General features: G+C 38.7%; 1 pseudogene; it reads left to right on the plus strand.

Moving 5' to 3' along the window:
• The first annotated feature begins 701 nt into the window (after positions 1 to 701).
• LOC145103865 (3-ketoacyl-CoA synthase 5 pseudogene) lies at positions 702 to 2,467 on the plus strand (annotated as a pseudogene).
• The last annotated feature ends 23,444 nt before the right edge of the window (positions 2,468 to 25,911 follow it).

Genomic DNA, 25,911 nt, shown 5'->3' on the forward strand with positions numbered 1-25,911 from the left:
TTTGTTGCTAGGGATTTGATTTTGATTTATTTATTTATTTATTTTTGATTTTCATGGCTGCTTGATTTTGTATTGTTGTTTTGATATTCATCTCCAAATCGTGAAGGTTACATGGGTTTTAATTTTTAGGACTTAATGTTTGTTTTGATTTGTAGGTTAATTATTTTAATTTGTTTTTTATTGTAAGATAGATACATGCATGAATATTGTGGTGGTATATGGTAGCTACTAGCTAGCTTTTGGTGGTGGTGATTGGAACTTTTAGCTTGCAGTGCATATAGTAAATAACAAAATAGGAAAAAAGACAAATTGACGGTAGGTTATAGACGGAGTTAACTAAAAGGTCATTTTATAATATTTTGACGGTAGGCTATAGACGGGTAAAAGGTCTTGCAATTATTTGAAACCACAATGCAACTATCATATTTTCCAAAGTCTGAATAAACCTCCAAATTGACCAAACCATGCATATAGACAATTTGTCTAATTTACTCATAAAAAAATAAACAAAAAAATTGCTTTGGCTCCGATCCAACTCCATCCGACCATGCTACTAACTTTGACCAATACTTTTTCTTATCCTCATCGAAGTTGCGAATTATATGTACTATATTAATAATTAATATACGTAATGAAGTAATAATATAACAATCGATAAGGTCATTTAATCTTCTCATCTGCCCTCCACAAACATTTTAATTCCCGTCTACTCTTTAAATCTTCACCTTCCCCTTCCCTAAATATACTAATATTTTGGTCCTTCCCCTTCACTGCACTTCTGTCCTCATCACATTTCTCTTTAGATCCTCAATTCCTCATTATCTTCTTCATCTTCTTCAAAATGCTCCGGTCTGCAAAACGATCCTATGAGCATCTCATCAACCATGTCCCCAAGCTTCTCCTCGTAACCATAATATTTGCTGTCTTTATTCAAGCATTCAAACAAGCCCCATACCACCTTCTTGATGATAATTATTTCATCCACACACTCACTTTCTGTTTGCTAGCAATCTCCATTCTCGCATTCTACTTCTTGAACAAGCCTCAAACCATCTACCTCGTCGACTTCGCTTGTTTCAAGCCACCATCCATGCTCCGTGTGCCATATGCCACTGCGGTTGAACACGCCCATATCATCTTGGCCTCAGAGCCCAAAAGCGTTTCTTTCCAAGTTAAGATATTCGATAGATCTGGTTTGGGTGAGGAAACATGTTTACCACATTCATTACACTATCTACCACCAAAACCTAATATGATGGATGCTAGAGATGAGGCTGAGATGGTCATTTTCTCAGCCATGGATTCTTTACTTCAGCAAACAGGGATTAGTCCGAAGGATATAGATATTTTGATCGTAAACTGCAGCCTCTTTGCACCAACTCCTTCGATTTCAGCCATGGTGGTTAACAAGTATAAGATGAGAAGTAACGTCAAGAGTTATAACTTGTCGGGAATGGGGTGTAGCGCTGGGTTAATATCGATAGATTTCGCAAAAAACCTACTCCAAGTACATCCTGAATCGTATGCGGTTGTGATAAGTACTGAGATTATCACCCCGAATTCTTACACGGGTAAAGAAAGATCCATGCTCGTTCCAAACTGTCTTTTCAGAATTGGAGGCGCAGCCATTCTCTTGACCAATAAAAGGTCACAACGTAAACATGCTAAGTACACACTCTTGCATGTGGTTCGGACCCACAAAGGGTCTGAAGATAAATCATATCGTTGTGTCACACAAGAAGAAGATAAAGAGGGTCATGTCGGAATAGCGCTAAACCTAGATCTCATGGTGATAGCCGGGAATTCCTTGAAGTCAAACATAAGCAGCATCGGGCCGTTGGTTCTTCCCGCATCGGAGCAACTCTTGTTTATTTTCAATCTCTTTGGGAGAAAGTTCCTTAAGCTTGATCTAAAGCCTTACATTCCCGACTTCAAGAAGGCATTCCGTCATTTCTGCATTCACGCAGGTGGACGTGCGGTTATCGACGAGCTTCAGAAGAGCCTTCGGCTGACGTCGGAGCATGTTGAAGCCTCAAGGATGACATTGCACCGCTTCGGAAACACATCGTCTTCGTCATTATGGTACGAGATAGGTTACATGGAAGCCAAAGGGAGAATGAAGAAAGGAGAAAGGGTTTGGCAAATAGGATTTGGTAGTGGGTTTAAATGCAACAGTGCAGTTTGGGAATGTAACAGAGAAATCGAAGCAGCAAAAAATGGTGCCTGGGCTGATTGCATCCACAGGTACCCAGTAAACGAGCCAGAAGCTGTGAAGCCCTAAGCCTGGGAAAGCATATCATGTTACTTCGAAGACCCCGACAAACATGTCAATTTACATTACCTTAAATAAAAAGATTTTATATATGTAATCCAAAAAAACAAGGGAAATTAAATATAGCAAAATTTATTTGGTAAATGTCATTTTATTTGTTTACATAAATCATAACTTATCATTATATCTTTTTAATTTGAAGGGCTGAAATCATTATTATTATTATTATTATTATTATTATTATTATTAAATCAGTCTACACATTTGGTTTTTAGTTTCTATATATGGTTTGTACCAACCGAAAAAGACGTGAATGTTTTACTTTTTTTGTTGGTTTGATAATTGATAGATCATCCCCAAGTCTTATTGTTGGGGAAAAAAAAAGGACGACGAGGGGGGAGGGGTTGGTACGTACTACCAACATTCTTGTTCTTTTAAGGTCATTCAAATGGCCAAACATGAACTTTTCGATGTATCCTTTATCACGTTAATTAGTTTATAAAGAGTACGAATATGGATCTTAATTTTTTTTTCCATCAAATGCAAGTGGTTTGTTTGATGCAAAGTTTTATTCTATGATTGATTTATAAGGTAATGTTTTTACCTGTGTACTATTTACCATTTCTTGTTCAGAAAATTGTGCGCATTTTTATTGTCGATTTATGATTTTTTTTTTTTGGCAACCACTACCATAAGAAAAATTGATAGGAGAACCCGGCCATCTTATCAAAATGTCTAAGGTGTTTGAAACAAGATTTTTTTTTTTTTTTTGCATAAATATTTTTGGGAAGTTTGAAATAATAACTAGATTAATATATGTAATCGAAGGGGGGGGGGGGGAAGTGAATGGTAAAAGGAGAGAGAGAGAGAGAGAGAGAGAGAGAGAGAGAGAGAGAGAGAGAGAGAGAGAGAGAGAGAGAGTATAAAAGAATAATGAAACTAGTATTTGAAACTAACATTATATTAATTATTTTCTTATTTTATTAGGATTGTGTCAAATATAACTAGAGAATTGAAGACCATGGTCGACCAGTAGCCGACTAACAGACCATTAGTTAGCTATTGATCAACTGGTGGAACGCAGGCCGGAAAGCCCTAGTTCTAGCTAGGGTTTACATGTATATTTTGTGTATATAAAGGTTGATAACCAAGATTTCAACTGTACTGTACTATCGATTTTTAGCTTGTGAAAAAGAATACTCCATCTTGCATGTGTAGGTAGGCAACATTAACAAAACAATGTAAATATTGTGTATTTGTTTCTGTTTGTGTGAGTGTGATTATTATTATTTCTTTTAGGCAAGTAGTATCAAAGCTACGATTTGTTTTGTCGATTGAAAAAGATAACATCCCACAAATTCGATGTAACATCCTCTTTACTGTCATTCTTATTTCAGGGTCGTGGGCCGGAAGTTGATTGTGTAAAGACTTTGGGCCTTAAGGAGGTAAATATTAGACCTTGTGGAAGGAGGTAATGATGGTTGAGAGATCTAACCCTTGAATTGTGTTTTGGGCCGAATGGTAAAAAAGAAAAAAGTCATAGGTCGGGTGCTTGCATAAATATGGACTTTTGTTCGAGAAGTTTTTAGTCCAAGATGTCTAGATAATAATGGGGGGCTCTTCAATACCTTTCTGTGGATATAATGAACGCCAAAATCGGAGTTGAAACGAAGAAATTATAGCAGTTTGAATCTGGTGCTGAAGGTTGTAATACGCTAGGCGTATTTAATGTACGCTGGGCATACTACCTGATCAAAACACGCATTCAAGAGTGTACGATGGGCGTACCATTTGGTACGCTAGGCGTACACGATCTGATGCCAAACCCTTATTTGAGGGTTTTGAGCCCTATTTAAGCTCCTTAACTCCCCCAAACCCTTTCCATTCTCAGCCTGCACTCCTTCAACATTCTCCCATGAAACCCTAACCCTATTTTAAGCCTTGTGACCAAAAAGAGGGCGTTTTAAGTGCTTTGGAGTGTTCTTGGTGGATCTTGGAGAAGAAGGAGCTCATTGGAGAAGTGTTGGTTACATTGGAGCTTGTAGATCCAGACCTTATTCGCCTTGATCTTTCTTGTGGAGTTATAAAGTTTGAATCTTGATGATGAAATTATTAGAACTAGCCAGTTTTGGGTGTTATCAGCTTTTGGTCACTTTAAGTGCATAAAGTTTAGATCTTGAAAGTTTGTGACCTTGTTATGACCATCTAAACATCATATTGATTCAGATCTAAAGGTTAGAGACTTGGACTTAATGGATTAAGTTGAAAAAGATGCACTTTTGGTCCCTATGAGACTTAAAGACTTGATCTTGTTTGTTGTGACCATTCTAATGGATAAAGTTGGAAACTTTATCCATTATGAAGCTATTAGGAACCATAAAAATGTCATATTGGTCCTTCTATCCCTTCCATGCAAGAGTTATGATGTCTTAATAGATTAATAAGTTAGGGTTTTGGCTTTTGGACCTTTTCTAGCCATGGAAAGTCATAAAGGTGGGAACTTTATGACTTACGTCAATGTTTTGAGTCTAGATCTGAGCTTTGGATAAAAGGTATTAAGTGATAAGGTACTTAATGGAGAAATAAGATCAGATCGCGTACGTTGGGCGTATGCACCTGCCACAGACTTTGACTTTGTTGACTTTTGTTGACCGTTGACTTTTGACCAAATTTGACTTTAGGTCAAACTTGAGGGTTTTGGACTGTTAATTAAGGTTTTACTTGGTTTAGGTGATTAGCGGATTCGCGGGTGCACACGGTGCAGAAAGGGAAACACGTCTTAGTTTTTCGGGTTTCTTTATACATGTGAGTTTTGCCTCATTGTACCCGTGGGTCGAAGACACCAATGTTGGCCCACTAGTTTTGGTTATCTTTTAGTAGAAGGATGTCATAGGGACTGCATATAGTCATGTAGGATAGACCGAGGACTCTTGATCTAGGCTTTCTTGCCTGTTCCTTGTTTGGTTGTGGCTCTAGAGTAGGATCACCTGTCTGAGTGCTAACTCACCTCTGAGTATATACGAGTTTGTATTCCTTGGATTGTTGGTATTTAGTATGCTGTCATGTTGTAGTGATCTGTTAGATCTGTATCCTGGTATATAGGATGTTGCTATGCAGTAGTGATCTGTAGATTTGTATGTCTACTTGTACTTGTTGGTTATCATCTAGTGGAGTGCCCTTGGGACTGTATGTAGTCATGTAGGATAGCCTGAGAACTCTTGATCTAGGCTTTCTTGCATGTTCCTTGTTTGGTTGTGGCTCTAGAGTAGGATCATATGTTCGGGTGGCTATCTCAACTCTAGTTACTTATGGTTACGCATTTCATGGAGGTTAACTGGTAGCAGGACAGTGTACTGTGAGAGGATTAGTAGGTGGTAGTGAGTTGTACGATTGATGTTTTCCTGTATTATGTGCCTGCTTGATCCTTGATTGTTTTTATGTCGACATATGGTGGTAGTGGGTTAAGGCGGTCCTGCTTTGTGTCGTAGGCCAAGATACCCGGTGCAGGCCGGCTGTAAGTCGTAGGCACGGAGGCTCGGGAAGAGTGGTTGGGTTGAGGCGTTAGGCCAAAAAACCCTGGGTATTCCAGCCCGATGGTTGTGGGCCGTTATGCACGCTTGTATGTTTATCGTATGGGGTATTTTGGGGGAAACTCACTAAGCTTTGTGCTTACCCAATTGTTTATTATTTCAGGTATCATCGATCGTCATGGGAAGGCGAAGGTTGTTGGATTTGGTATCTAAGCCCATAACTATAACTGGGATGTACTTGACCCGATAGTAGCATGGTCCTTTTGGGTTGCCTTCACCGGTGTAATTTGATAGGATGGACTTTTGATAATAAGGTTATTTATGATTTATTAATATATTACAAGTATAATATATTAATATATGGAATCATATTATTTAATTAGTATTGATCAAGAATTAATTTGGAATTAATTTTGTAGTCAAAAGAGACTAATTAAATATATGGGGATTGATTATGTAAATCAATGATTCTTGAAGTGTGGGCCAATGATCCATGAGACATCCCCAAATTCACGGCCAGAAAAGACCGGTTTAATTTATGCTTTTAAAATAATTTCAGAGTAATCTTTTGATTAAAAGAATTGCAGAATTTGTTCCCAAAATGAAATATGATAAAAATAAGATTTACCAAGGCATTTCTTAAAGAAATGTATATTTATTATATAACAAAACTCGGGATGTCATGTTCCGATACAGACCAAAAGCATAAACGGCACATTATAAGCCTTACAACAGTTATATACACTACAGGCCTATAATCAAAATATCTTGATAAGTCGTTCAACTTATGCTCTCGCGCCACTACCTATAATACAAAGAAAATTGAGTGGGTCAGGCTTGGAAGCCTGGTGAGCATATAGGGTTTTCAACCCACAATAAATAAATTTATTAATTTCATCAAACAACAATAACCCGATTACTCATTCCCGTTATCCTCACTTTAAGTCCCTAAAACAACTATCACAAGGGACCTAGTCTAAGGATTTTCATCGAGGCGACAACACTGCTTTGGGGGTTTCCCAGCAATTTATGTCAAATAAGGCAACCATGTGGGGGATGGAGTACAACAAATTAACACCCAAGCTCATTAACACCTACAGGTTGCGAGTCTGCCAGCGTTCCACTGGACTGTCTAGAAAAGTCTGTGGTCGTCATCCATACTCCGCTAGATGACTGGATCACAATAACATCGAGGCCTCTCATCATTTTATTTCATCACACATCAACTATCTACCCATGTTTTACCCAACATATTTCTAGATAAAAATACATATACAGTTTAATTTATTTAAAAATCTGTATAAATCATTCATTCATTATCCATCTCAAATAAATAAACAATATATAATCACATAACACGTATTTTATATAAAATACTTCATATCTATGTGTAAGATGAAAGTGACTATACACTCACTTGATTTAACGATAATCGGGCAACACTTCGTTTCCTAAAACAATTGTTTCTAATAAAACCGGGAGTTTTATTGAGAAACCGGGTTCTGCGAGGGTTGGACTTCAAAACCGAAAAGATAAAATTTTTCGGGTCTTCGGGCACTTCGGGGCGTGTTTCGGGTGTTGGAAATGATCTCCGGGCTTTGGGGGAAGTCAAAATAGTGAAAATATGAGTTTAGGGGTAAAAAGTGGCAAAAATCCAAACTCACCCGGAAAGTCTCGCAGCCCTCCCTTTTATAGGGTGCGAGCTTCGGATCTGAGGGCTGAGAAGCGAGCACGTGGTAGCAGATGCGAGGGGCTCCAGATGGCTCGCATGCGAGGGGGGCAAGTGGCGGGTGCGAGCCTCGGATGACAGGTGGCTCGGTTCGGATTGAGGCACGCGTCCGAGTTCGGAGGCTACAGCGCGACGCCACGCATCGGAAGGGGAGAGGGCCGCGGCTTCGGTCGAATCAGATAGCGACGCGTGTCGGATTATTGGCTGCACAGCTCATCGACGTCGGACACGAGGCGGACACGGGGTGAGATCCGGACGAGGGTGACATGGCCAATCCGGATAAGGCTTATCCATGCGAGATTCCTCGGAATTTGTGCCAAAATCTTCTAAAATCCATAACTTTCGCATACGAGCTCCGTTTTTGACGTTCTTTATATGAACGCGTATGGAAAATTAAGCTCTACAACTTTCTTTTAGACTTCGTCAGCTAATTTTGACTTTATTTTTAATATTATTATTTTTAACAGACCGGGACAGGAAAATCCGTTAAAAATTCATAACTTCTTCATCCGACGTCCGTTTTCGTCTGTCTTTTTACCGTTGTACTACTATTCATGAGACCTTCGATTCTCATTTAGATTGTGTCGGCTAAAAATCACTTGATCTAAAATTCGAATTTTTAGCTGTCTACTGCTAAGCTGAAATTTAGAAAAATCATAACTTCCTCATACGAAGTCAGATTTGGGCGTTCTTTTTACGCATACCCTCGGTTTAACGAACACTACGACTTTTATTTAGATCAACTAGGCTAAAAAGTAGTTTATCAAAAACTCACTTTTTACGTCATTCGTCGCTGTGCCGGTTTTGTCGCGAAACTTCGACATGTCATAACTTCTTCGTTATAACTCGGATTTCGGTGAGGTTTTCGCCTAAATGTTTCTAACAAGATTCTTTACAACTTTATCCTTAGATATCGGCTTTATCTAATATTTATTTTCGACGCTTATTTTTATTCTTAATTCATTAATTATAATAATTAAGCAGATAAGCACATAATATTCACATAATTCCTCTTTATTACTTCAAAATGAGTTACAAAGGTTAACCTAGACTATTACATCAATATTAATGCCTAGCCTAGAAACACGGTCGTTACAATCCATGATTATTTAGATGGGCTAAACACATAAGTTAATCCATGGATAGTCCATGGAGGTTAAACCCATGGAGCATAAGAATGTGGAAAGTCATGGAGCATTAGGGTTTACAAAGTGTAACCCTAGCATTTGCCACACTATAAATAGAACCCTCATGAGCCAAAATTGGTTACCATCTTTTTGAGATAAGTAACTTATTCTCTTAAGCCTCCTCTTGCATATTGGTGTTTGTGAACCATTAGAGGCATCACACTTGAGGTGCTCAAGCTTTCAAAGGTCAAGTACTCTACCCTACTCAAGAGGTAAGCATCCAAACTAAGTTTTTATTATATAGCTTCAATTGTATGCTAGCTAGGGTGAATGCTTTGGAAAAACAAAATGCATGTATAATTAGAGAAAACATAGATCCAAAGCATTTAGGGTTGCATGTGCACCATAGGAGTGTTATAGTGCTCAAAACCCAACAAAGGCGTGACTGTACACATTCATCAGCAACAATGGAGATTTTGTGCTTTAATATTACTCTGATTTTGCAATGGTTTTGTTGATAATGGATTTATAATTGGGAAACTCTACTTTAATAAAATGAAAATTTTTGGTTGTGAAAATGGGACGTTACAAGTTCGTATCAAAGCCCTGGTTTGAGCGAATTAGAGGAACACTTGTGTGAATCCAGTCTCAAATTAGGATCCGAGAGTTTTCACAAAACGTTTTTGAAAAGGAATTTATAATAAAACAGTTGGGTTAGGAACATAGGCTCGGTCCCTTGTCATGTTCTTGTTTGATTGTTGGATTGGGATCGGGAATGTAGACCTTGACTTAACTTTAGTTATACAGAAAGATGTAGTGTGTATAGACAGCTAGAGCCCGAACAGGAAAGTGGTTCCCAAAATACTTATACTTGTTATGTTTACTGAGTTTTGATTTTGCTGATATATAGATTGTTAGAAAAGCATGCTAGTGGATAAGGTTCTTCTAGAAACTGTTGGATACAAGTGCCTGAGTTAGGTATTGCCATATGATATAGGGAATTGATCGCTATATGTTACTTAATTTTGTGATTGCTACCTGTATGTTGATTAGTTATATATGGTCAGGATTGAATAGCCTTTGAATGGTCGACTTAGCCTTACTTTCTATTCCTTGTTTGGTTGTGGACTTAGGGCAGAGTCGATTATTCGACAGTCTACCTGATCTCGTATTGTGTACAACAAGCATGCACAAATGCAACCGGTGGTGCGGGAACGTGATAATCCTATTAAGATTGACTAGAAAGTTAGTTATAGCTCGTAGGAGAAGTAGGTGTTAGCACACCTAGGAGTGGTCTAGTGCAGTGACTTAGGACCTTGGGATGAATTCTGAATCTATTACAAATAGGTGTGGAAGGTAGTATGGGCCCATACTACTGAAAGCACCGGGTTTGTATGATGATCAGGAGGAATCTTGAGGTTACTAGGGAACTAATAAGAGTGTGGCATGGTATGTTGACCACTATGTTTTGATGTCTGATCTTTCCTTGGTATATTTTCGAGGTTACTCTGATTTTCAATAAATGTATTTGGAATAAACGGTTTTCTTCATAATGGATTTATAATTGAGAAGCTATACTTTAATAAAATGAAAATTTTTGGTTGTGAAAATGGGACGTTACATTCGAAGTTAGAGAAATACAATGGATCGAATGACTTTACTTTATGGAAGATGAAGATGTGAATTCTTTTGGTTCAACAAGCTTGTACGACGACTTGGAATGAGAAGAAAAATTATCAAAAAAAACATGGCTAAGACGTTGAAAAAGGATATTCTAGCAAAAGCGCATATTGTTATTATATTAAGCTTGACTGATGAGGTGTTAAAGGAGGTTGTTGGTTATACGAGTACTGCTGGGCTTTGGAAGAAATTATGTGATAAGTATGAGAACAATTTTCTCATGAATCAACTGTGTCATAATCAAAGTTTGTATACCCTTCGGATGACAGAAGGTACCCTGGTAAGGGATCATCTTGATAATTTAACCGTATTATACTTGATCTTCAATGTGCGGACTATAGCTTGGTTACATAGGAGATTTCCATTTCATATTATTTATATTTATGTTTTAGTTGAATTCTGAGTTTTGAATTATGATATTGTCTAATGTTGTTTAAATTGTGGATCTAGTTTTAAGAGCAAAAGGTTTTGAAATAAATTGTGTTTTTAGTTAATAAAAGATTTTTTAAAAAGTTAAAATTATTTTAATTTTTGGGACATTATAGAAACAGGAACAATGTGTCACCCAAAAAGGTGGAGTTTGTAACACAAACCCCAAACATAGTCGATAAATAAAGATCATAAAACATGAAATGAACAATCTTGGGTATCTGTCTTACAAAGAGGTTGCAACCAATAGAGAAGAAACAAGTTGGATAATGGAGATGAATGAACAGATGAAATCTTTAGAGAAGAATGAAACATTAGAGGTGCAAAGCCAATGGGATGCAAATTAGTATTTAAAAGAAAAAAAGGAATTCTAGAATAGATCCAAAAAGGATTGGCGCATGATCGATAGAATAGAGGTTCTCATAAAAAGAAGGAATGGATTATCATGAGGTATTCTCGCCTGTTGTGAAGAATAAGATGATTTGGGTTCTACTAACAATGGTAAGTGCACTTGATTTGGAGCTTGAAAATCTTGATGTAAACACTGCATTTCTTCATGGCAGTCTAGATAAGAAGATTGGTATGTCTTAGACAGAAGAGTTCCTTGATTCAAAGAGAGATCATTTATGTTTGTTGAAGAAATCTCTTTATCGTTTGAAGCATACTCAAAGAACATGATACAAGAGATTTGATTCTTTTTTGACTTCGTAGCCTACATTCAAAACCACTTTGTTGATTGTATTTACTCAAAGAATTGTCTAATGGTTCCTACATATATTTGTTGCTATATGTTGCTGATATGCTCATTGCAGCCAGGAATATGGATGAAATTAATGACCTGAAGGTCCTACTGGAAAGTCAGTTTGAAATGAAGGATTTGGTAGCTACAAAGCATATATTGGAGATGGATGTTAGGTATCACACTTTAAACTTGATCGAAGCATTATACAATTTATGAATAAGGAAAGAGATTACATGAGCATGGTTACATATTCGAGTGTTGTTGGAAATCTTGTTGGATTAGGTGTCTAAGCCCATAACTATAATTGGTATGTACTTTACCCGATAGTAGCATAGTCCTTTTGGGTTGCCTTCAACGGAGCAATTTGATAGGATGGATATTTGAGAAAGAGGTTATTTGTGATTTATTAATATATTATAAGAATAATATATTAATTGAGAAATCATATATTTAATTGGTATTGAGAAGGAATTAATTTGGAATTAATTTAGTAATCAAAAGAGACTGATTAAATTAACGGGGACTGATTAGGTAAATCAATAATACATGTAGTTTGGGCTAATGATCCATGTTTATTAGGGATGGACTAAATTTATGTGAGAGTCCATGAAGATTTAGTCCAAAGGGCCTATCGAATGAGTTATTGGATTGCTTAAAGGCCTAAGTAAATGAATTAGGGTTTACAAGTTAAAACCCTAGGAATTCCACACTATAAATGTAACCCCTAGCACTTCCAAAATCGGCCAAGACTTCCAAGAAGAAACCCTAGCCGATTTTTGGTGCCTCCTAGCCTCTTTCTCATAATCCTCCATTGTTCTTGGTGTTTGTGACTCATTTGAGGTAGCACATTTGAGGAACTAAGCTCTTGAAAGGCCAAGTTCTATAAGCTACAACAAAGAGGTATTCATCTAACTTGTTTTATATTGTAAATCTCAAAATTGTATGCTAGTTAGGGTTCATGCTTTGGATAAAAGAAAATTGCATGTATAACTTAAGAAAACTTAGATACAAAGCATTAGGGTTGTATGTGCACCATAGGATTGTTATAGTGCTCAAAACCCATAAAATCTCATATATGATATGATATGTACTAGAATTGATCTGGCTCATGCAGTTAATGTGATGATCAGGTTTATGAGTAATCCGAGAAACACTTACTAGGAATCAGTCAAGTCAACTGAGCGATAATTAAAGGGAATGGCTAACATTTGTCTAGTGTATGGTGCTTACATACAAAATAACAACATGGTTAGAAATGAAGAGCTAGACCATGGTAGCGATCTGGTGAAGAGAAGATCACATACATGCTATATCTTAATTGTGTTGCGTCTTGGGCTTTATGTTTTGTATCCGGATTGGGCCTGTCCATCCGTGATTATCTAGTAGGGTTATACTATAAATATGCATGCATGTATGCATAATATGCTGTTGAATATAACGTTTATTGTTTTGTAACCCTAAACACCTCTACAGTCGAAGTTCTTAATCGAGCTCTTCTGAGGTGTTGAAGCATTAATCATACGACATATTCAAAGCCATACTCGTGTTCTTATTTACGTTCATAATTGTTTGCTTGCATAGAATCTAACGATCCTAATAGAACATTGTTCTAACAATTGGTATCAGAGCAGGAGACTGTGTGATCAATACATATTCCTTCTGTATTCAGAATTCCTTAGGGTTTTCGCTTTTATAGTATAAATAGAAGTCGTCTTCTTCATATCGACGGTAACTCTGTTTCTGATAAAACCCTAATCTCAAGTTTACAGGTTTGATTCTAGCAGCTCACCATGTCTCACGAAGATTCGCAAACAAATCCCATCAACATCTCAAACAGCATTGGATCTACAACCAGAATACCCATTCTCTACACTCAAGACTATGAAGTATGGGCGCATCACTTCGAAGACTACGTGGTTGGATCTGAAGACAATTGCTATCTCATCTGGGAAGCTATCACGCTTGGGCCGTTTGTTCACTCGGGAACGAACACAACAGTTAAGTCTCAAAAGGAATATAACAAGCTGGTGGCGGATGTAGATAAGATGCCACAGGACGAGAAAGACAAATTGCTATGTAATGTGAAGGCCATGAGAATGATCAGATTCGCCTTGCAATCTGACACCTTTCGGTTGGTTGGTTCATGCACGACGGCCAAAGAAATCTGGGATAGGTTGAAAGAACTTTATTCAACTGATGAAGATCTGGAGCACTCCATTCAAACCTTGTTGCTGTCAGAGTTTGGAGTTTTCGAACAGAAACCAGAGGAGAAACTCATACAAACTTTCGATCGGTTCAATCATTTCCTAAGTAAGATGATCAAGCATGGAATAGAAAGAAAGTTGATCGAGCAGAAGGTGACCTTCATGAATGGATTGAGACCGGAATGGATGGCTGTGGTTTCAACCGTGAAAGCACACGAACAGTTTAAGTCTTACTCACTAGCGAAACTTGTGGGAATACTTAAGTCCCATGAAAGTGTAGTAACCAAAGAAGCAAACGTGGTTTCTGGTGTGGGATCGCTGGCTCTTGTCTCAAAAGGAAAAAGCATTGCAGAAGAAGAAGAAGAGTCTGATATGTCTGAGTGTGATCTTACAAGCGAAGAATATGCTATGATGGTCACCAATCCAAAGAAGTTTGCACGAAGAAAATTTTCTGTCAACAAGAACCGAAACTGGCAGGGAAGTTACAGCTCTGAGAAGGTAAAGGATGAAGCGAAAATCACCTCTCAAAAGGATGAAGATAAGAAGGAGAGCAAGCTTGCAGGAGACTCTGGGTACGACTGCAATTACTGTCACGGCAAAAACCACTTTGCCAAAGATTGCATGCTAAGGAAAATGGCTGAGAAAAGAGACAGTGAAGATGATGAGGCGTACTACATGCGCAAGTTGGAAGAGATCAAGAAAAAGAAGGCAACTAATAGCTCTATGAATCCCCTGATTGTGCAGGAGAATGCAGGTGAAGATGAGTTCGGTGGCGTCGAAGTATGGTCAACCGATTCTGAAGATGAAGAGGTGAGAAAGCCCACTCATGGAAAGGCTTATGTGGCAAAGGAAGTAGGTTCGGCTGGAAGGTGTTTAATAGTCACAACTGGTTCATCAACCGAAAGTGCAAGTGAGGAACCGAACTTGACTGAGGACAAGTCTTTTGCAGCCAAGCCTGTGAGTGAGAAGATCAACGACTGCGATCGGCTGATCAAAAAGGTACAATCCATCCTTGAATCACTTACAGTTCCAATAACAGATTATGAAGAAGAATTAAATGAATTAAAATTTAAATTTTCTAACTTAAGTGGTAGTCTCATGCAAACTCGCTTAGCGAATTCTAACCTAACTGACCAACTCAGCAGGGTATCTTCAAAAAGTGAGGAGAGGAGGATGTGGATTGAGATAAAGGAGGGAGAATTGAATAGAGCTAGGGACGAAAGTATTTATTTACAAAGAGACAATTTAAAGTTTTTAAAACAAAGGAATGTTTTTTGTTTAATTGCTAAGCGTTTATACTTTAATATTGCTCAATTGCATTTAAATTGTGAGATAGGAAAGAAGATTCATAAAATGATGTTACCCTTCCTTGAATTTAAGGAGGATGAGGTCATAGCAGAATGTGAATCAGAAGTGTCCTCAGAAGAAACGTCAATTCATTACAAAATCGGACTGGACAAAATAGAAACCTTCATTGACTCTAAGGAACATAAATGTATGCTCAAAGATCTTTTAGATGAAAATGATAGGTTAAAAATAAAGTCCGAAACTATTAAATCATTTGACTCGTCTAACGCAAAATTGATATCAGAAAATAAAATGAACTTAGAAAATACGTCTGAGTTTGATGAGGAAAGTGAGATGAGCGAGATCTCAGTTGAAGACGAAGTTGATTGCTCTGAGTTCATGAAGAAAGAAACCGAGAATGAGAAACCCCTTATTTCATAAAATTCGGTTGAATTCGCTCGCTTGTCTAAAGAAAAGCCACAGAAACTCAAGGAAAAAGCTATGGTCTATTAAAATGTTCAAACTGTGCCGAATCAGGTATATGCAGTTACAGGAGTCACTGCTAAACAAACGGCAGAATTAAAGATCTTGGTTGACAAAGACAATGCTGAAGGATGTGACGATTATTTCTGGTCTGCCCCTATTGACAACGCAGACGAAACCGTAGGCTTATCTGAGCAAACGTCATGGAGGGTTAAAGGAAGATATGTTGCTGAACCCATCCACAAACCCTCAAGTTTTGACAAACCAAGCACGAGTGGAACTAAAGAAATTCCTGAAGAACCAATGACAGAAACAACTGTTCCAGCCAATACAACTGAAAGTCATAAGGAGAAGCTAAAGGCCAGCTTCAATATCCACAAATCTCAGAAAGACTTAGCTGAACAAAAACGCTTGAGAAATCAAAGATACACAAAGAATCTGAATGAACGAAAACGTCATTGGGAATCTCAAAATCCCAACTACGTTCCTCATAAGAAAGAATCAACAGATAAAGGAAAGGAAAAACTGAATGGAAAAGAAAACTTCAGCCCAAGTTCCTATTATTCCAAAACTCATAACCGAAAGTCCAGTTTCGGTCCCCAAAAGGGCTCTCAGAACCGAAAGTCAAGTTTCGGTCCCCACACAGGCTCACAGAATCAAAAGATAAGATTCGGTCCGAACGTTACGGTTAACAACCGAAAGTACGCTTTCGTTCCCAACACCGTCACTCAGAATCGAAAGTCAGGTTTCGGTCCTAAGTCCAGTTTCGGTCCTAAATCTAGTTTTGGTCCTTCTAAGTCCCAATGCAAAACAAATCCTGTGAAGGACATCAAAGGAAAGGGAAAGCTAGCATCAGATTCTAAGTTCCATAATAAGAAATTATCAGCTAACCCTAGGAGTCAATAGAAAAATCCTAAACCATCTAACAACACACCAAGTAATGCACCAAAAATCAAACAAGATAAAACTAAAATCAAGGTGTATACCATTAAAAGAAAAGATCAAACCACTCTAGTAAAAAGAACATATTTGGTTGATATTTCTTCTGTAATTCCTTTCTCTGTGAAAGACTCACCAGGACCCAAGAAACTTTGGGTTCCTAAATCTGCTTGAATTTGCAGGTAATCAGTGACGAGCAGTTCGATGATGAATGGTATATAGACAGTGACTGCTCGCGTCACATGACAGGAAGGAAGGAAGAGCTGAGGGAGTTTCGGTCCCTGAAAGATGGTGGGTGTGTAAAGTATGGAAATAACTCCTATGGAACAATCAAGGGATACGGTATGATAACAAATGGAGATTTCTCGATTCGAAAAGTGGCGTATGTGGAAGGATTGCAACATAACCTCATTAGTGTGTCACAATTAGTTGTGGGCACAGGTTTGAAGGTTTAATTTGATGATGAGGAATCTGAGATAATTGAGAAACAATCTAAGAAAGTTCTGTTGAAATCTGAACGCAAGGGAGAGATGTACCCTTTAAATCTCAACCCAATACGAGGAAAACCAGCAATATGTTTGCTGTCAAAGGCAAACAATGATGAAAGCTGGTTGTGGCATCGGCGACTATCGCACCTGAACTTCAAAGACATTAATAAGTTGGTGCTTGGTGATCACGTTTGAGGCCTCCCTCTTCTCAAGTTTGACAAAGAACATCTGTGTGCAGCGTGTGAGATGGGCAAACAAAGCAGAAAGAGCCACCCTACACGAATCAATACGAAGATTGTTGAAGCTCTTGAACTTCTGCATACTGACCTATGTGGACCTTCGGCTATCGAGAGCATCGGTGGTAGTAAGTACATCCTAGTTATAGTAGACGATTTTTCGCGCTTCACCTGGGTTTTCTTTCTTAAACAGAAATCAGATGCAACTCCCAAGTTGAAGACATTTATCAAGCAAGTAGAAGTACAACTGAGGAAAACGGTGAGGAATATCAGAAGTGACAACGGTCTAGAATTCAAGAATAACGATTTTGAAGACTTTCTGGCTGACAAGGGGATCACTCACAATTTTTCAGCTCCTTATACACCACAACAGAATGGGATTGTTGAAAGACGAAACCGATCTTTGTGTGAAGCAGCCAGAACCATGCTTAGTTTCGCTTCTCTTTCGTTATACTTCTGGGCTGATGCAGTAGTAGCCGCATGCTACACTCAGAACCGATCTTTGCTCAACAAGAGATTCTCGATCACTCCATACGAGATCATAAACAATCGGAAACCCAACGTCAAATTTTTCCATGTGTTCGGTTCAAGGTGCTTCATCTTTAATTCAAAGGAGAACAGAAACAAGTTTGACGTCAAAGCAGATGAAGGAATTTTTCTTGGTTATTCACTCTCTTCAAAAGCTTACAGAGTGTTAAACAAACGCTCCAAACATATTGAAGAAACATATTACGTCACCTTTGACGATAATTACATGAAGAAAGTGCAAAGGAGTGAAGGTGACTTAGCTGAAATATTTTCGGAATCTGGACAGGTCTCGGTTCCTATCTCCAACTTGTTTGAAGAGTACATTCGGTTATTCGATGAACCAGAGAAAGCGGCACACTCAGAGGCGAAAGCAGCAGATAACAAAATTGATAATCTCAAAAAGATCATAGATGAAGCTGCCAAAGAAATGGAAAGTGAACCTCTTAAAACTACAGATGGTCAATCCTCAACTGACTCTCCAATTAACGGCCCAATATTCAAGGGGGAGAGTTCATCAGCACCAAAGACAACTGGAGTATCTTTTGAGGGGGAGAATCCAATTTCATCCCCGATTCTTATAGGTCCAGGTGTAGGGGACAACTCTGCCACAAACCCACTCAATAGCAGTTCAATCGAGGGGGAGAATCCATCTCCAACAGAGGATGCAAATTCTGATACCGCGACAGGTTTCACTTCGCCAGTCGAGGGGGAGAAAGAGAATACAACTGACGAAGGCGAGGGTGATCAATCAGAATTGGAAGAGGAGGTGGATGCCGAGTTGGATCCTGCATATGACCCAAATTATCCTCCATTAGTCAAATGGACCAAGGACCATCCCAAAGCTCAAATTATTGGAGAATCATCTGAAAAAGTGCTCACTCGTTCACAGTTGAAAGTGAAACAAACTGCATTATTATCTAAAGTTGAATTTTGTATGTTTAATTCCTTCATCTCCAAGGTTGAGCCAAAAACAATTAATGTTGCACTTGATCATTCTGATTGGGTTCAAGCAATGCAAGATGAGCTCCATGAGTTTGAACGTAACCGAGTTTGGAGGCTGATTCCTACACCAAAGGATGCTTCAGTGGTTGGCTTAAAATGGGTCTTCAGAAATAAATTGGATAAAGAGGGTAATGTCATTCGCAACAAGGCTCAGTTGGTGGTTAAAGGTTATTGTCAAGAGGAAGGGATAGATTATGAGGAAACCTTTGCTCCAGTAGCTAGGTTGGAATCAGTAAGAATCTTCCTTGCATATGCTGCTCATAAAAACTTCGAAGTTTTCCAGATGGATGTCAAATGCGCTTTCTTGAATGGAGAATTAGAAGAAACAGTTTACGTTGAGCAACCGCCTGGGTTTGTGAACGAGAAATTTCCTGATCATTGTTATGTACTGGATAAAGCAGTCTATGGATTGAAGCAAGCACCAAGGGCCTGGTATGAAACTTTAACTCGCTTTCTGAAAATGTCGAAATGTAAGCAAGGTTCGGTTGACCCAACCTTCTTTCGAAAGAAAGAAGGCGAACATCTAATGATAGTTCAAATCTATGTCGATGACATCATCTTCGGCTCTACAAATCCTAGCTTAACAGCTGAATTCAGGAAGTTGATGGAGACTAAATTTGAAATGAGTGCAATGGGTCCGATTAATTTTTTCCTTGGTTTGAATATTAGACAGGGACCAGAAGGTATCTTTATCAACCAGGAGGTGTATACGAAGACCTTACTAACAAAATTTGGCATGACAGGCGACTCTAAAGTGAAGGTTCCTATGGCATTTGGCACTAAGCTAACACCATCTCTGGAAAAACCTGCTGTTGACATAACACTATATCGTCAAATGATAGGGTCCCTTATGTATCTAACAGCTAGTAGACCGGACATTATGTTTTCTGTTTGTTATTATGCCAGGTTTCAAGCTAATCCAAGAGAACCTCACATGGTGGCAGTGAAGAATATATTCTGTTACCTGAAGCGAACCTCATCTCTCGGTCTCTGGTATCCTGCAAGATCTGGATTCTTCATTCAAGCCTTTTCTGATGCTGATCTTGGAGGATGTGGTTTAGACCGAAAGAGCACTACAGGTGGATGCCAATTTCTTGATGGAAAACTCGTTAGCTGGCAGTCCAAAAAGCAAACCTGCGTGTCACTTTCAACAGCCGAAGCTGAGTATATAGCTGCTGCATCTTGTACTTCTCAAGTCATATGGATTCAAAGTCAACTGAGAGATTACGGGCTAAATATGAAGAAGATTCCTCTCTATTGTGACTCAGAAAGTGCAATAAGGATTTGTCACAATCCAGTGCAACACTCAAAGACTAAGCACATTGCACTTAGATATCATTTCATCAAGGATCACATAGAAGATGGGAACGTGGAAGTGCATTTTGTTCGATCCTCTGATCAACTGGCTGACATATTCACTAAGGCCTTACCTGAAGCAAGTTTCAATAAAATTTTACAAGGCCTGGGAATGATGGAAGCAGAGTCGGTACCGAATCCTCAAATCTTACACTAAAAATTAGACAGGCGAAATGGAGCGACCGCTCGGTCTATTTCGGCTCCATAATTTTCGGGAACCGAAATGAACCGAACGCTCGGTCCATTTCGGCTCTGGAATTTTAAGGAACCGAAATGAACCGAACGCTCGGTCTATTTCGGCTCCATAATTTTCGGGAATCGAAATGAACCGAACGCTCGGTCTATTTCGGCTCTGGAATTTTAAGGAACCGAAATGAACCGATCGCTCGGTCTATTTCGCTTCATTCAATAAAGATAAGGTTTCGGTTGTATATTCTGTATTCTCTATAATCTCTATTCTTTTTACTGCTTTCTGTTTTTATTATTTTTTTTTCAGAAAACTTCAAAACTCCAAAAATATTTTCTCTTTCTGTTTTTATTATTTTTTTCAGAAAACTTCAAAACTTCAAAAATATTTTCTCTTTCTGTTTTTATTATTTTTCAGAAAACTTCAAAACTCCAAAAATATTTTCTCTTTCTGTTTTTATTATTTTTAAGAAAACTTCAAATCTCAAACATATTTTTTTTGTTTGTTTGTTTTGTTTGTGTGGTGTGTTTGTTTGCTCTTTCTTTTTATTAGATCATAAGTGAACCAGTCCAACAGAATTTGGAGCTAAGGCAAGTACAATCATTTCCATAAGAACTAGTTAAGGGTCCCTAGAAGCATGCTGCTGCATGTTGACCAAAGCCTCTTTGACTAAGAGCAAAGCCTTAATGAATCGATCTCTACCTATCGTTTCTTCCCAATCAGGCTATTAAAATTAACTCAGTCTAGAGCTACCTTACTCTTCTCATATGAGTTAAGAGTTTTTATGCATTGTCCCACCTATATAGCAGAAGGTACCTTCGGTTCTTTAAACCACCTTCCTTATATTCTCCATCTACTTTCGGTTCATCACTGCAACCCTTGAGACTCTCGGTCCTTACCACTGAGGTTTATGGTTGCACAAAATCTGTGTTTATGATCTTAGATGCGTATACCACGTGCTGAGTGAAACCCAAAATTCAACACCTACAATGAATTGACGGTGAATTCTTACATTCAAGATCTTACTGATTACCGATTGAAATCTTATTTTTATTTTTGAGTGATCTTTTATGAATTCGTCTAACACCAAGGCTTTTCTTCCCATAAAGATCCAGTTTATTTTTGTTTTTAAGATTTCTATATCTTCTTTAGTCATAATAAAATATCCTACCTACTTGTTCAACAGACCACATCGGTCTCACAAGTACTTCTTCCAACGTTCGGTCTTATGTTAAGACTCGAAGTTCGGTTGAAGATAAGCTACCCAAAGCCTAACAATTAAAAGAAGCCTTTCATTGTTTCTCAACAAACACTTGATCGTATTTTTCGGGAAACCACACAAGCACTTCAAGTCTCTCTTGACTTTGAAGGAAGCGATTCTTGCCCGGAATCCCCTGCTTTATGTCTTATAATGAGATATCACTCACATCCCATACACATTTGCTTTATTTCTTTATCTTTTGTCACTCTATTGCACGAAAATTTTATTTTCCAACTTTCTGGTTGCTGTTGGTTCGAGTTTTGTTTATCTTTTGGCTAAACAGGGGTTATCCTGAATTTTGGAACGACGCAGAATTTCAAACGACGATTGAGGATAAGAATTTGGGCGCGTGAATTTGAACGGTCTCTATACCCACGCGTGGTGACGTATTCCTGTGAGTAACCACACTGTCACATCGCGCTTTTTCAGGCGACGTTTTAGTGATCACGTCATTATCGTCATGATTTTTCTCTCTCCTGGCAACGGTATATAAAGGGGTTCTACTTTTGTTTGTCTTTTACCAGCAACAAAATCTCTCAAATTACAAGGCAAGTTCAAACTGTTCATCTTCCTTCTTCGATCGACAACGGCGACTTCTTCATCAGTTCACGATCAGACTGCTTCGTCTACATTGCTTTCGATAAAGCCAAATCAGAATATGATCATCGAACTCAATCCGTTTTTGTATGATTCATATATGCTGCACGTAGTTGAATGTTTGAAGTATTCACCGTTGTTTCTAGCCCTTACGCAGGTGGAAGCTGTTCCGATGTCGCTCTTATCGCAGGTCTACTCTACTGCCATGTATGACAAGAACAAAGAACACATCTACTTTCAAATACATAATAAAAAGGCTTCTATTTCAAAGGGGGAGATTTTTTTCGTTGATGCATCTTGCCGTGGATTCCTCTGTCATCTCGCCAGACTTTATCACGACTACTCAATTATTCTCGATGCTTTACGAGATGGGGTATACATATGTGCTCACCACAGTTACAAAGGTTAAGAAGTCGTTTTTACCATCTCAGTAGAATGGATTGCTTACTCTTCTCATCAAGAGTTTAGCAGAAAGGAGTGGTGGATCTGATGGCACCAGCAAGGCTTTTCTGACCCTTCTCTATGGACTTTACAATGGTCTAAATCTTGATTATGGGACGGTTATCTGGTCTCAAGTGGTGCAGAGCCTCAACACTTCTACGAGGCATTCAGAGATTTCGTGTGGACGCTTCTGGACTCTTATTACACGCAGGGCAATTAACACTTTGGATATTCCTGTAATGAAGGATGCCCTAGTTGCGTCAATTGCCACGTTTCACACCAAGAAGATCATTATTTCTGATCCAATCAAGTTCCCTCACAATGGCTCTATTCCTGAGTCTATGTATCGATGTGTCACAGCCCAGAGTACGGTAATGGCTGATTATCGCAAACTTACTCCTACAGGACCGAGAGTCCTTTCTCCAGAACAGCAGGCTGCCCTGGAAGCTGTGGACAAGCCTGGAAACCGAGGGAAAAGGGCTACAACAAAGGAGACAACAGAGGAGGACAAGTCTAAGGCTTCTAAGTCAAAGTAGCGAAAGTCTGATAAAGGAGATTCTTCCAAGCCCAAGAAGATTAAAAAGATGGCCAGAAGGTCCAAGAGTCCCACTCCTCCTACCTCAGAAAATGACAAGGAAGATGAAGAAGAGGAAAGTCATCATGAATTACCGAGAGGTAATACTCCTCCCCGCTCCCCAACTCCAACCGAACCTATTCATGACAAAAATCCTACCCCACCTTCATCACCGAAACCGAAACCGACAGTTCCAGTTTCTATTCCACCTATCCCTCTACCTACCACATCACCAACTACAACTTCTTTACCACCACCACCACCAGTTACTTCTACTCCTATTTCTACGAGTCCTGTACCACCTCCTATAATCTCCCAATCTACCACCACCACTATTCCTGAACCGACAGTAGTGGTCAACGTATCTGATACGGGGGCAACTACTGAAACCAAACCTCCTGTCATCACTAAACCTCTTTCACCCACTAACTCGACCGACTCTGGTGCCACTCTTGGTGGTGCTAATGATGAGTATGACTCTACATACTTCAGTCCCTATCGGATTCCTACTCATGAGGATGATGATGCTCCTATTACCCGCCAACACTTGCAGAGCATTCATGAGAAGTTGGATAAGTTGCTTGAAGACAGCAAGTCCTATAGTGGTGTGGTGCTCAAAGCTTTTATGGACACTGCTCTAGAGCAATACACAGAGTCAATTGAAAAATCCATAAAAGCCATTGATGCGTCTACCTCCTCTTGCAAAAAGGCCACCAATGATGTTACTGACATTGTTCATACCACTTAGATTTTCCTTGAGTCGCTGAAAGGGCATGCCGACACAAATACAGCCAAGGTTCAAGCCTCTGTGGATTCCTTTTCTAAGTCTCTTCAAGAAGAGCAAATCAAGTTTGAAGCTGTGCGTTCATCTATTCAAACCGAGAATTCATCCCTTGATCTGCAAGAAGGCCTTGTTTCCCTCATGGACTAAAGAGGCACTTATCAATCAAGCTATAGAGTTTCCAAGTGTTTATTGGTTGGAACCTGTCGCTTCGTTTGACTGTGATAACTCTAAGGACTCGCAGTTCGACATGCCAATCACAAGAAAAGCATTCACGTTTCACTGCTTTGACTCGACTGCTGAGGTTCCTTTTCCTCATCCCAAGGTTGACCGAGAGCTTATTGATTTTTATCTGAAGTATGGACAACCTCAGTACTTGACATGGAGCGCACAGAAAATAATCACTGTCAAGGTACTCAAACCAACACCTGCTGGGAAGTTTGTGAATGTTAATTTCAAAATCACACGAGGTTCTGCAAACTCGGTGTCGATTATTTCTTTAGCAGATCTTCCTAATCTTAACCCTCATGATTGGATTTTGTTGTTCAACATTCTGCTCACAAATCCGAGAGAATATGAGCCGATTTTGGAACACTTGAAGAGGATGTTGGCTTCTTACATCCATGAGGTTGCGGCTATGGATCAAGAGATAGCAAAAGTGATGAACAAGAAACCGACCATCAAGCCAACACCGAAACCAGGAGATGTGAACAAGATGAGAATGGGCCAAATAGATTCAACACATCTTACTGTGATGTTTACCAAAGGCGAAGCTCACAGATTTTTATTCGCTCTTGTGGATAAACAGTTGTTTTCAACCGACTGCTTAGAGCACATCATCAACATTATACATCGGTGCAAGCAGAACTCGGAGGCTGACAAGAAGAATTTTACTGGCATGCTTCGGTGTTACATAACGTTTCGTCATCATCTTTTAGCTATCATTCCGAAGGTGTTCAAAACAGTAAAGAAGACTTCTGCAGCTCAGCCGAAGTGAGCTTTCGGTTCCAATGACGCAAAGAGGGAGATTGTAGAGTTTAATTGTGTTGCGTCTTGGGCTTTATGTTTTGTATCCGGATTGGGCCTGTCCATCCGTGATTATCTAGTAGGGTTATACTATAAATATGCATGCATGTATGCATAATATGCTGTTGAATATAACGTTTATTGTTTTGTAACCCTAAACACCTCTACAGTCGAAGTTCTTAATCGAGCTCTTCTGAGGTGTTGAAGCATTAATCATACGACATATTCAAAGCCATACTCATGTTCTTATTTACGTTCATAATTGTTTGCTTGCATAGAATCTAACGATCCTAATAGAACATTGTTCTAACAGATGTGCTATAAATTGGAAGTCAATAATTATAGCCTAATGTTTCCATGTCTACAACTAAAGCATAATACATATCAAATAACAAAGGAATAAATGAGTGTATGTCACACCCCCAAACCGAAACGGCAAAAACGTTCGGGGCGGAGGACGTCATGTATAGTATCACAACAATTGAATAATAGTAATCAAAGCAACAACAACCATTGTATTAATAGTATAGTTTTTACATTGTATTTGAATCATACATGATTGACTCCAAAAGCAAATAACAAGTAAAGACTCGAAGCTACTATGCTCCATCTTCTTGAATCCGATGCGTGTACCTGTCTACTAATGTCCTGAGAATACAAGTAGGTTTTGAAAGAGTATCAGGATAAAGCTGGTGAGTTCATAAGCGTTTTGTTTTGGAAAACCGTTCTTTGATCTTTCAAAAAATGTGTTATGTTTCTCCAGAAAAACCTCTTATTTTCTGATGTAGTTAAGTAAAAATGATTCTTACAAGTTCTTACTACGAGTACTTAGTGTATACAAATTATATACAATCCAGATCGAACAAACAGTCGATTGTGTGGTTCTGCCCCAAGCCCACAACCAAACAAGGAACACGAAAAGTGGCGGAGGCCACACATTCCACTGGTTGTCGGATCCTCATGTACATAATCCTGAAGTATTCACTAGATACTTACAAAGTTAACTGTATTG

This window comes from Lactuca virosa, chromosome 4, assembly GCF_052849685.1.
Source record: "Lactuca virosa cultivar CGN04683 chromosome 4, Lactuca_virosa_CGN04683_v6, whole genome shotgun sequence".
Lineage (NCBI taxonomy): Eukaryota > Viridiplantae > Streptophyta > Magnoliopsida > Asterales > Asteraceae > Lactuca > Lactuca virosa.